Genomic DNA, 6,933 nt, shown 5'->3' with positions numbered 1-6,933 from the left:
CTGCATCCATTGCTGAATAGTTTTTGAAATATTAACATATTAATGTGCTTGACTTGTATTTCTGAGCTGATATTATGGCAACGTTATCTGAAAGATGGGTGTCCGATGCTTGGCCCGGGGTGCAATTCCAGTGCTTGCCCCCCTGGGCGCTCTTCTCCCTAGATACGCCTCTGCTCCGGGCTGTTGTCCCAGCAGGGGTGCCGCTGCCGCCACCCATGAAGCCACTGACAGGAACGGACTCTCCCACGGGCAGGCCAGGACCAGCCGGAGGGGCGGGACTCCCGCTCAGAGAAAGCCTGCCTGGCCTGGCCTGGCCGGGCCTTGCTTGCTTGCTTGCTTGCTGCTCTCCTTCCAGGCAGGCGGACTAGAGACTCCTCTCCCTCTCCCTCTCCCTCTGCCTGTGACTCCTCGGCGGGGAGGCCCCCCCCCCGCAGGCTAGGTTGCCATCTGGAAAAGAGGAGACGCGGCTCCTGTCCCTTCAGGAGGTGCACAGAGGAAGGGGGGGTTCACCAGGGGCAGTTTTCTGTGGTGGCCTTTGCACGGCAGCCTTCCTTGCCGGGGTTAGGGTTAGGGTTAGGGTTAGGGTTAACCCTAACCCTCCCAAAGGGCCCCCGTGTCTTCCTCACTGCTGGCCTTTGAGGCCCCTCCTCAGGAAAGCCATGTGCCCGTTTTCAGGGATTCCTGTTTGTTGGGCGGCTGCGGCTGGCATTTTCTGAGGAGATGGTTTGAAAGACTGGCGTTGTGAAGCACCCTGAGCATCTTTACTGAAAGGCCAGCTGTGCGTATTTGTATCCGTGCATGAAATCAGAGGAAGTTCAGGGTGTGTGTGTGGGGGGGGGGTCAGAGCAGACTTGTCAAAGGGGTCAAAGGGACAGGAGGGGACAGCTGCCGGGGGTCACAGTGGGCCGAGGAGCCTCCCGGCCCAGCCCTGCCAAGGCTCTGCAGCAAGCATGGGCTCTGGACCCCAGAGGAGCAGGAATCCCAGACCTGCTGGTGAGGGTCAGTTGCACGCCACCCTCCCCCACACACACACACCCATTGCAAGAGACACCCCTGTAGGCAGTTGCTGAAGGTCTGGCGTGGCCTGGAAGTGGAGAGGCAGGGCGGGGTTCCCACCTGGGCAAGAGGACAAGGCTCCTTTACCTGTAGGAGATGCCCAGAAGAAGAGGGAATTCCAGCAGGAGCAGCTTGCTACATAAGGGCTGCAGGATCAGGCCCAGCTAGTCAAGCTTCTTGTTTCCCACAGTGGCCCACCAGATGCCCTGAGAAGCCCCCAGGCAAGAGCGGAGGGGGGCAGGCCCTCTCTCCTGCTGCTGCTCCCCTGCCACTGGGATTGAGAGGCATTTTGCTTCTGAGCCTGGAGGTGGCCTGTAGCCCTCAGACTAGGAGCCAACGATAGACCTCCATGAATTTCTTTAAGCCCCTTTTAAATCCATTCAAGCTAGTGGCCATCACTACATCCTGTGGCAGAGGATTCCATAGATTAATTACCATGCTGAGTGAAAAAGCCCTTCCTTTGTTGCTCCTAAATTCCCTGGCTTTCAGTTTCATGGGATGACCCCTGGTTCTAGCATGGTGGGAGAGGGAGACAAATTTCTCTGTCCACTCTCTCTGCTCCAAGCATAATTTTATGCACCTCTGTCATGTCTCCCCTTAGTCACCTCTTTTCCAAACTAAAAAGGCCCAGATGCTGTAGCCGGACCCCTGCCTTGTAAGGAAGGAGCTCCAGGCCCCTGGTCGTCTTGGTGGCCCTTTTCTGCATCTTTCCCAGTTCTACAATGTCCTTTTAAGGATACATTGACCAGAACTGCACACAGTACTCCAAGTGTGGTCGCACCATCGTTTTGTATAAGGGACTTATAATGTTAGCTGTTTTATTTTCAATCCCCTTCCTAATGACCCCTAGCATGGAATTGGCCATTTTCACAGCTGCCGCACATTGAGTCGACACTTTCAACGAGCTGTCCACCACGACCCCAAGATCCCTCTCCTGGTCCGTCACCGACAGCTCAGATCCCATCAGCATAGACTTGAAGTTGGGGTTTTTCGTCCCAATGTGCATCACTTGACACTTGGCAACACTGAACCACATTTGCCACTTTGTCGCCCACTCGCCCAGTTTGGAGAGATCCTTTTGGAGCTGCTCACAATCTGCTTTGGATTTATCTACCCTGAATAATTGGGGCGGGGGGGGGAAGACCCCTCACCCCACCGCCCTCCTCTGGACTGAAGGAGGGACGGTGCACATGCCCATGGCCAGTCCTGGCTTCCCCAAGTGATGCAGCAGGCACAGGGCTACCAAGTGGCCCCCAGGGACCAGCTATGGCACGGATCCAGCAGTGCTGTTCCCAAGCCGCACAGCTGATTCTCAGCCCACTCCAGAGCAGGCTGAGCACCTGGCCCCAGACCCACGGAGCCCCCTCCCTGCAGCCTTCCCATCCCGCCTGCACCCCCCAGTCCCACCCACCCCCAGCCCTGCCTCCCCCTGCACCAGCCTGCTGCCCCCAGCCACCCTTTCCTGGCCCCTCCCAGCATGTTGGAGCTGAAGCCTTCTTGCCTCCTCCCGCTTGCCTCTCCTCCCCAGGAGGGCGGGTGGCTGGCAGCCCCATCGGGCTTGTCAGCAGTGGAGCCTCCCTCTCCCCACAGCTGAGCCCCTCCTGCCGCCCAGTTTCTGTCTGGCTGAGCTCAGGGGCCAGCCCAAGCCACAGAGTGGGTGATGCCCTGACAGGTGAGTCACCCCCCCCCCCCGCCCCGGGGTGTGTGAGGTGGTGACAGAAGAGGCCCTGCCGGTCTGAGAGCAGCAGGAGGGGCTTGGCTCCCATCCCGAGACACACACACACACACACACACACACACACACACACACAGAGGAGTCTCCGCGGAAAGCAAAGCCATCAGCTGGCATGGGGAGCCAAGAAGACACCCCTGGAGAGCTCCCAGCTGGCACAAGCCTGGAGATGCCGCTGCTCCCTGTGAAGCCCCCTCACAGAGAGAGGCCCCTTCCTCAGGGCAGGCTAGGGAGCCCTGGCCCGACCCTGCAAGCAGACGCCAGGGGCAAGGCCTCTCCGTGGTGGTGGTCTGGCAGGGCCCCCAGCCCCCTAGCCAAAGGGAGGGACCTTGGCAGCCAGCCCCGCTGGACCGAGGTGGCTGGGTGCTCCCGTGACTGACACTTCGTGAGCTGCTTCTTGCAGGAGGGTTGCTCAAAAGCACAGCCCTGCTGGATCAGGCCCGAGGCCCCTTGAGTCCAGCACCCTGTTTCCCACAGTGGCTCACCAGGTGCCTTGGAAAGCCACAGGACCAGGAAATGAAGGCAGCTCCCCCTCTCCTGCTCCCCTGCAACTGAGGCTGGAGGTGGCCTATAGCCATCAAGACTAGTAGCCATTGATAGACCTGTCCTCCATGAAATTGTCTAAGCTCCTTGTAAAGCCATCCAAACTAGTGGTCATCACCACATCTGGTGGCAGAGAGTTCCACAGTTTAATGATGCATTGTGTGAAAAAGTCCTACCTTTTGTCAGTCCTGAATTTCCTGGTCATCAGTTTCATGGGCTGACCACTGTGTGGATGATCACAGTATTGTGAGAGAGGGAGAAAATGCTCTCCCTATTTGCTCTCTCCACGCCTTGCATACTCTCATGAACCTCCATAATATCACCCCTTAGTTGCTTTTTCCCCTAAACTAAAGAGTAGAAAAATGTTGTAGCTTTGCCTCATAAGGAAGGTGCTCTAGGCCCCTGATCATCTTGGTTAGGAACTTAGGAAGCTGCTTTCTACCGAGTCAGACCATCTTGATCCATCTAGTTCAGTACTGTCAACCCAGACGGGCAGCGGCTTCTCCAAGGTTGCAGGCAGGAATCTCTCTTAAGGAAAAAGACTGCGGGGGGAATTGGACAGATTGGGAAGAAAACGTAATGCTTAAAATCACCATGTGGAAAAAATGGAGCCTTGCCATGTACCAGAAAGCGGTTTACATCCGGAGTTATCTGATACCCCCGGTGCATAACCTGGCGGTAGTCTATCCTCCCCCACTCGATCTCCTTCGGAAAGTTGAAAGCCAGATCTTCCATCTAGTATGGCACACAGCGTCCTTCCCTTTGGCCCGTGCGGTAGCATTTAAGGAGGTTGAGCGGGGAGGCCTAGCCCTACCTGCCCTGCAACCCTATTTTGTAACTGAATTCATGTCCTACAATTTTGGAAACTGGATTTTTGTGAATGTCCATAATATGTCCAACCTCCTGCAAAAAATCTGGGTCTCGCTTTTCACTCTGCGTTGGCGCAAGTCAGCATGGGGCATACCATGGTGAGGGAAAGGATCTTTCAACGGTAATATCACACAAGTATTAAAAAGAGAACACCCGGACTACTTGAGAGATTTGTTATTCACACTTTAAAAATGGAAGGTTGAACCGGATCTATTTAAAGGATCCTCCTCAGTTAAGCAGCTAAGGAAAACAATTTATGGAGAGATTCTAGAAGTGGGTTTCTTAAAACCTGATTTAGAACGTAAACGCTACAAACACCGCACTTCACAGTACTTGTTGCAACCCGATCACCCTATCGCTCTCTTTAAGGAGAAAAAAGTTCCTTTCCATTTATGGGAAACAAGGTGGCACTTATACCATCAAGTACTACCACTTAATGCGGCTAAGCCATGGCTCCCAGAGGACCAGCAAGAGTGTCCCAAAATCACCTGCAAACAGAAAGCTAGCGAACTAGGCAAAACATTCAGGGAAACCCACTCACATTTCTTAAAAGAGTGTGTGGTAGCCAAAAGAGTGTGGCAGGGAGTAAGCAAGCTGTTAGAGTGGCCTGATTTGGAAAAACAGACTTGGGAAGAACTAACCTCGGGTTTGAGCGATAGAACCTCCTTTCGAGGTCCCAGAAAGAAACCTTCAAGGAAACGGGATGGAACGGGTGCCCCCATACTAGGGAATTGGAACGTTCCCCTTCTCGTAATCAGGTTAGTAAACTTGTATGTCATTTATGCAATGCTCCTGCATAGGAATAGGGAGGGAAGACGCGACGAAGAGGTTCACGCAGATGAGACAGTAAATCTCTTCTGGAAAAGTTTGTATGGTTATGTGCAAAGAGACAAGTATATCTCTTCTAAACAGCAATGGGACAAATTATGGAAATGGACGTCGGACATAACCCCCCTCCAATTACCTGATGTGCCTTGAAATCCCCCACCCCCAAGTTACAGTACTACCTGCATATACTTCATAAACTTGTGGGTTTCCAAGTCATTGTGTGTAAATCTTTGTAGATATATCATGTACAAACAACCACTTTGTATATAATTGTGCTTTGGCAACGTACTGTATGCTTTGGTAGTTTGTTGGTTCAATAAATAAATCTTGTCCTATTAAAAATAAATAAATCTTGTCCTATTTTGGAGATGCTGCTGCCAGGGAGGGAAGCTGGAACCTTCTCCAGGCAAGCAGGCAGGTGCCCTTGCCAGAGCGGATTCCCCATCCTCCCCTCAGGGGAATCTCTTGCAGTGCTCACACATCAAGTCTCCCATTCAGATGCAACCCAGGCAGACCGTGTTTAGCTAAGGGGACACGTCATGCTTGCTACCGCCAGACCAGCAGTCTTGCCTTCTTCTGCAGCTTCTCCAGTTCTACAGTGTCCTTCTTAAGATACAGTGACCAGAACTGTACACAGCACTCCAAATGTGGCCACACCATAGATTTGAATAAGGGTATTATAAAATGTACACTGCCTAGAGATACACATATCAGACAATATATAAATATGATACATAAATACATCTTAGCAGATTTGTTTTCCATTCCTTAGCATGGAATTTGCCTTTTTCGCACGTGCTGCATACCGAGCTGAAATTTTCCGTGAAAAGTCCCCCATGGCCCCCAGAGCCCTCTCCTGGCCAGGGGTAGCCCTTGCTAATGTTGGAAGTGAAGGACTTTGCGCTGTCTCTTGTCTCAGACAGTGGAGGACAGACTAGTGAGTCAGAGGGCTAGAGGGTCAAGACATTGATTATCCCTTCTCTACTGCTCTGACACTATCCCTTTTGAAATGTATATCGGTACTCTTAGGGATTAACTGTTGGAAATTCTCTGTGGTGAGAGAATCCCTTTCTCATTATAGCAGAGTGCACAGAGGCACAACACAGCGGTAGTTTAGTTAGGCATGCGTGTATCCTGAGAGTAAAGTAACTTGGAGCCAATTCATAGTTTCAAATCAATATAAAAGGCATTTATTAAGGAACTCCATTCTAGATAGGAAAGTGAGGAGTTAGGATCTCTAATCTATCTATCTAGCTGGATGCAGATGGATTCTGCATCCTCTCTGCACATATGGTGCAGGGAGAGAGGCTTGCCATGTTGCAAGGTAGGAGGCCAGGTAGGAAGAGAGAGAGAGGAAGGAAGTCCCTGAGATTAGCAATCTACATTTCAAAGGGATAGTATCAGAGCAGTGGAGAAGGGATGACCAATGTCTTGACCCTCTAGCCCTCTTACTTACTAGTCTGTCCCCCATTGTCTGAGACAAGAGACAGTGCAAAGTCCTTCACTTCCAACACCCCCTCTCGATGTCTCATGACTCAGCTCGCAAGATTCATTTTCTCTCTCAGCTTTTCAAAGCAGGGTCTTGGTAGTGGCTTAGTGAGTATGTCTGCAAGCATTTCATTTGTCGGGCAGTAGATCAGCTTGATTAGTCCATCTTTCTGCAGACTTCTCACTACATGGTACTTCACATCAATATGTCTGGTACTCCTCTTTACATCTTCTTGTTTGGAGAGTTGAATGCAGCTTTGGTTGTCTTCATACATTGGTATGGGCTGTGGTACATCTGTACCTAGGTCCTTCAGTAGTTGACACAGCCATTGTATCTCGTGACAGCCCTGTGCAGCTGATACATATTCCGCTTCAGTGGTTGATGATGCTACTATGTCTTGCTTGGTGCTTGACCA

This window comes from Hemicordylus capensis, chromosome 4 (genome assembly GCF_027244095.1).
Source record: "Hemicordylus capensis ecotype Gifberg chromosome 4, rHemCap1.1.pri, whole genome shotgun sequence".
Lineage (NCBI taxonomy): Eukaryota > Metazoa > Chordata > Lepidosauria > Squamata > Cordylidae > Hemicordylus > Hemicordylus capensis.
The sequence above is the reverse complement of the archived record's forward strand: the minus strand, read 5'-3'. Positions refer to the sequence as shown.